This window comes from Neophocaena asiaeorientalis, unplaced genomic scaffold, assembly GCF_003031525.2.
Source record: "Neophocaena asiaeorientalis asiaeorientalis breed wild unplaced genomic scaffold, Neophocaena_asiaeorientalis_V1.1 scaffold407, whole genome shotgun sequence".
NCBI lineage: Eukaryota > Metazoa > Chordata > Mammalia > Artiodactyla > Phocoenidae > Neophocaena > Neophocaena asiaeorientalis.
This window is the reverse complement of record NW_020174060.1, coordinates 995,554-1,001,529: the sequence shown is the minus strand read 5'-3', so window position 1 is coordinate 1,001,529 and position 5,976 is coordinate 995,554. Positions and strand designations below refer to the sequence as shown.

Here is a 5,976-nt window from a genome sequence, read left to right as displayed (position 1 = left end):
GCTAGTCTCTAACACCACACCCTCCAAATCATTTCCTGCAGCCCAACTTTTTTTTTTTTTTTTTTTGCCACACCGCATCACCTGTGGGATCTTAGTTCCCCGACCAGGGGTCAAACCTGGGTCCACGGCAGTGAAAGCCCAAGTCTTAACCCCTGGACCACCAGGGAATTCCCCAAGTCAACTTGTTTAAAACATAAATTGTTCTGTGTTACCCCTTTGCTTAAAATCCTTTAGTAATAACTGTGCCTGCTCAGGGTCTCCAGGGCATCTCATTCTCCAGCCTTTCTTGTTAAAAAAAAGAAGAGGTTTTTTGTTAGTTTGTCCTTGCCTTAATGTCGAATAAACGGCCACTGATTGTTTTTGACCAACACCCCCAGGGAAAAGGCAGTCAGGTCAAAGATAAGCCTTGCAGATGGGGTTTTCCAGGGAACGACCGGACACTGCAGATGATGACAGATTTCTGATCAGGGGGCTGAGAAAGCACCAGCCCCATCTTGACCCTGCATGCAGCTGCTAAGGAGGGGTCTGGCAACAGGGCAAGTGACCGTGCCACAGATCTCGCTGTGCTGAGAATCAGCCGGTTTCCTTAAACACCCTTGGACTGGTGCAAGCCTTTAATCTCCAGACCTATGAAAAAGTGATATATTTGGACAGTTTTTTCGCCAGTGTTCTCACCGAGTTCTTGAAGGGTCTTCCTGCGCTCTCCCCAATGGCAACGCTCCAGGGTCTCCGCTGTAGCTGTTTGTCTGTTGAACGGATGAGTAGCTGAGCCCTCCCATGGGCTGCTTCCTAGACGGCTTCCGTGGAACTTGGCCTGTGTCTGCTGCAGGGTAGGGGAAATCCTCACCATTCACACAGTGCACCGGGATGACCTTTAATCTTGGGTCCACCCCTTTCCGGCTCCCAAAAAGGAAGGAGTGCAGCTACCGGGCGCCCCTACCATTGTTGGTGCAGCCAGCCTCGGACGCCTCGGACTCAGATGGTAGCAGTCTTCGTTAACAGTAAGTCAGAGGACGCAGAATACGCCGCTGCCTTTTATTTTTTGATTGATTTATTTATTTTTGGCTGCGTTGGGTCTCTGTTGCTGCGCGCGGGCTTTCTCTAGTTGTGGCGAGCGGGGGCTGATCTTTGTCACAGTGCGCGGGCTTCTCATCGCTGTGGCTTCTCGTTGCGGAGCACGGGCTCTAGGTTGTGGACTTAAGTCGTTGGGGCACGTGTACTCAGTGGTTGTGGCTCGCGGGCTCTAGAGCGCAGGCTCAGTAGTTGTGGCGCACGGGCTTAGCTGCTCCGCGGCATGTGGGATCTTCCTGGGCCAGGGCTTGAACCTGTGTCCCCTTCATTGGCAGGCTGATTCTTAGCCACTGTGCCACCAGGGAAGCCCCATGCCCGCTGCCTTTTAGATGATCGGCTAAATGGAAACAAGTTTTAACAATTCGTGGAGAAGTCTAGACTCCAGAGAAAAACATCTCCAGCTCCTGCGGGCTGCAGCCACATGTGAAAGGCTTGCTTGCAGAAGGCTTCTGGCTGCCCTGGTGACTCCAGTTGACCGAGACTGTTGTGCAGGTGAACAGAGGCTGCCGTGAAGGCTGTGCCAGCAGGAAACCAGGGCGCCTTCAGAAGCGTTCTCAGAAAATTCCAGAACCACCCCACTCCTTCACCTCCCCAAGAGCAGACAGTTTTACATTAAGCCAAAAAACTTGACATTGAGTAACATTTTTGTGTTACCCATTCTTATTACCTTTCTGTACCTTTGATAGCTTCCTAGAATGACCTGGGGAAGTCAGCTATGGAGTTAGGACTGCAAAGATGCTGAGAGCTAACTTAGCATCTGTTTTCAGAGGAGGGGCCTGATCCCAGAGAGACCCCCCCCAACTCTTAGTTCATTGTTCGCACTACTGCACGTGTGAACACAACCCCAATACCCACAGGGAACCCCAAATAAATGCAGCCTCGGACTAAGACTCAGAACGTAGCCCATCCAGAGATGGGTCCCATCTCTGCAGCTAGTGCATATCTTTGGGTAACTTCTTTATAGTCTCTGGTCTTGATTCCTGCACCTAGGAAACCTCCCTTTGTCAGGGATTGTTGTAACGGACCCAAGTATGAAAACCTTCGCTGTTCACAAAGCCCAAATACAAGTGCAGACCATGGCCCTGCGGATGACGAGCTGACCCAGACCCCCGGCCTGAGTTTTCCACCTGACGGCAGGGCCTCCACTGCTTTCTGAAGCTCCCGAGGTTCCCACCTGTGCGTCCCCCGCCATAGTCGGTGACTCCGAATTCCGGCAGTGCTGCCGTATCATCACGGGGCTGCACGTCCAAAAAGGCAAGATGGAGAATCACAGATTACTTCCACAAGCAAGTTTATCACACCAAAAAAAAAAAGTTTCCTTCCAGTCTGGCCCGAGGTATCAAGAACACATGATAATAAAAAAAAGACGTGCGGCTCTGCCACAGTTCACGGTCACATGCCCTGAAGGTCCCTCTGGACCCGCAGGGCTCAGTCGCGCACACGCCCCGTTGAACCCTGTGGCCATGCAGTGGATGAGCCCCGGTTGGGGGACAGACAGCTTGTTCCTTCAGATTCCGAGTGGGGACCTCGGTCCTTCCTCTGATGACGTCATCACGCTCAAAGGCCCCTCCAGCTCCCACGTTCTATTACAACCTGGGAAATGGCCTTTGCTCATTTTTTGTTTCTTCTTCTTTTTTTTTTTTTGGCTGCGCCATGCAGCTTGCAGGATCTTAGTTCACCAACCAGGGATCGAACCCACACCCTTGGCAGCGAAAGCACAGAGTCCTAACCACTGGACCGCCAGGGAATTCCCAGCTCATCTTTTTAAGTTATGAATTTTCTCAAGAAATAGCATAGGATTCTGGAAATATTATGGCCTCGGCAATCAAGACCTTTCACCCAGTTCTTACTGCTGCCCAAGAAAGGCCCAGGCAGAGCTTTGATTTATTTCTTCCAAAAACAAAGCAGCCCCTTTCCGGCTGCCGCTCCCACAGGGAGAGCCGCCCTCTGCAAGAGTCGCTGGCTTCCTAGTGTTTTATCATTTTAGTCCCTCCTCCTTCTCCCATCATTACCAGATCAACGAAGAATCCAAGTAAAACCATACGGTAATCTCTGGCTTTTCTATGGGCATCGCTGTGAGGTTGACATGCCCTGAACTTTACCCTAAAAGGCTGAAGCAGAGTGCCAGCCTGGTGTTGACAGCTGGTGCAGCTGGAAAGGTTACATTCCTCGGCCCTGACGTGTGGATTTGTATTATCCCAGAGCAGAAATCATTCAGAGGCACGACCTTTTCTGTGCCTGTAACTGGAGCGTTGCGTGACGTTGTAAAATGATGGAAACAGCTCCAAGTCGGCCACCGACTCCCCTGTGATGCCTGCGGGGGCGGCTCATCTGCTGGCCACTGGTTCTCAAACTCTGACACATTCCAGAGCCACCTGGAAGGCTTGGGAAGGCACAAGGGGTGGGGTGGGGGGCTCATGCCCAGAGTTTCTGATTCCGCGAAGACATCTGGATTTCTGGCAAGTTCCAGGGCTGCTATTACTAGTGGTTCAGGGACCACATTTTGAGAACCGCTTAGGCAATGATACCTAAGAATGAGGGGGGACCACAGGTAGCAGTTCTATGACTGCAGGACGTCAGAGCATATGCTGAGTGACCAACCGCCCCGGTTTGCCTGGGACTTGAGGGGCATCGAATTCTGTCCTCTCAAAAATCTATGTTGTAGCTGATCCCCAGCACCTGTGAATGTGACCTCATCTGGAAATAGGGTCTTTGCAGACGTAGTTAGGATGAGGTCATACTAGATTAGCGTGGGTCCTGAGCCAATGACTAGTGTCCTTATAAAAAGCGGAAATCTGGACTCGGAGAGACAGATACACAGAAGGAAGAACGCCATATGAGGACAGAGGCAGAGACTGGAGTGAGGCAGAGACTGGAGTGATGCAGCTACGTGCCAAGGGATGCCAGGGATTGCCAGCCACCACCAGAAGCCGGGGAAACATGGAACTGATTCCCCTCTGAGCCTCCAGAGAGGAACCAAGCCTGCCAACATCTGGATTTCAGACTTCTGGCCTCGTATCTGGGAGACAATACATTTCTGTTGTTCTAAGCCACCCCATTTGTGGTACTTGTTGTGGCTGCCCTCGGGGGTCCCACAAGGTCAGACTTTCACTTTGAAAACCAGGACAGTCCCTGGCAAACCAGAACGAGCTGGTCACTGTAAACATGATCAAGCGCAGTTCACACGGCCGGAACGCTCAGGTTTACAGAGGAGGGAGCTGATGCTCTGAGAAGCTGTGACCTGCTGTCCTTGGTCCACTCGGGCCATGCTCACTGAACACCACAGACTGGGGTGGCCCATGACAACGGAGGTTTCTCTCTCATCGTTGGAGGCTGCAAAGTCCAAGATCGAGGCGCCGGCAGACTGGGTCTCGGAGAGGCCTGCCCCCTGGCTTACAGGCATGGTCCTCATGTGGTAGGAGGGATGAGGGAGCTCTCGGGGTCTTCATTAGGCACAGGCCCATTCGTGAGGCTCCACCCTTATGACTGCGCACCTCCCGAAGACCCCAGCGCCTCACACCACCACACTGGGGCTTAGGATTTCAACCTCTGAATTTGGGGGACGCAAACATTCAGTCTGTGACGCATGCCAAGGGTCACCTCGCATTCGTGTGAGAACCTAGAACACGAGCCTTCTAAGAGTGGACCACGGCCCCCAGATGTTTCACGTACACGTGAGTGTGGACACACGTGTGCACTGTTGGGCCGCACCCCGCAGGCCTACAAGACCGAGGAAAGAGCCCAGAGTCAGCAACACAGACATCAGTGGTCTGATGGATGGGGGAGCTTACACGTCTGCAGCAAGGTCCCGGAGCGACACCCCACCGTGTGAGGCTGACAGCAGGACGTGGCGTTAGCCTTTGCTTCCGGTGGGGAAGGTGGGGAAGGGGAGATGACCGGACGTCAGGTTGGCTCATTAGTTATCAGGGAAACCAGCAGAAGGGCACACCCCTCACCGCCCCTTTGATAAGAACAGTCACCAGCTGGGGCCTGGGGCACGTACGTAGGAAGCTCAGTCTTATGCGTAGGGTGTAGGTGAAGCAGGCCCTAGTCCGGAAGGGGATGTACAGAGAGCAAGAGAGCTGCCATCATGAGAGGCCTGACCGTACAGCACATACGTGAGCGTGTGAGCCGCACTGCAGCCTCAGGTGGGGGTGGGGGGCTTCGTGCAGAGTCACACTGAGTGGGTTCCGGGCGAGACCTAGATTTTGAATTTCTGACGAGTGCAACGTGATGCCGATGCTGCTGGAAGCTGCCTGGGTTATATAACCCCCTCAGGAAGATGCAGCCCCTGGAATAAAGAAGTGACCTCGGGCTGACTGCTGGGGAGGGTGGAGGACCCACGTTCTCGCCCTTGCTCTGCCACCTGGGGGGACAATCCACATTTCTGGATTCACCTTTTTCCATCTGCAAAACGAAGAAGCAGTTGAACCCAATCGGTTGTTTCCACTTATGCCTGTTTCTCGAGCTGGATGCTGGTGTTCCACTACAAAATGAAAATTGTTTTAGGCAAAAATTTTATTTCAATCTCGAGGTTGTTTTTCCCAGTGATTTTTCTTAAATAGGTGACACCTGCAGCCAGTTGTCCAAGTGACTTAACCCCAAATAACACATCTATTTTAAGGGCTGCCGGTGCGTCCAGGGGTGAGGGCGGGGCGAGGTGGGTCTCTCTAAGTTGAGAGCAACTGGGGCGGAGCCTGAGCCCCCGCCCCGCCCCCGGCCGCGTTTGCTCTGTCGCCCCCTGGAGTCCGAGGAAGGCACGGACTCTGCGCCCTTTTTCTCCGCATTCCTGACCCTCTGCAGCCCGTACTGGGGTGTAGGTACCCGAGGCCCTGCAAGCTTGTCCATGGTTTCTTCTCTCACCTTCCGAGATTCCTTTTCGGGTTTTCGGGGTGAAGGGCGATC

The 5,976-nt window shown here is 53.2% G+C and overlaps 1 protein-coding gene across 1 annotated transcript in view; it reads left to right on the top strand.

The window, feature by feature from the left end:
• Positions 1-400: 400 nt before the first annotated feature.
• Positions 401-5,976, top strand: part of CRYGN (crystallin gamma N) — a 23,226-nt gene continuing 17,650 nt past the window's right edge. Inside the window, exon 1 of the mRNA XM_024754543.1 lies at positions 401-1,001. The gene's annotated coding sequence lies outside the window, so the exon portion shown is untranslated. The remainder of the gene's footprint in view (positions 1,002-5,976) is intronic.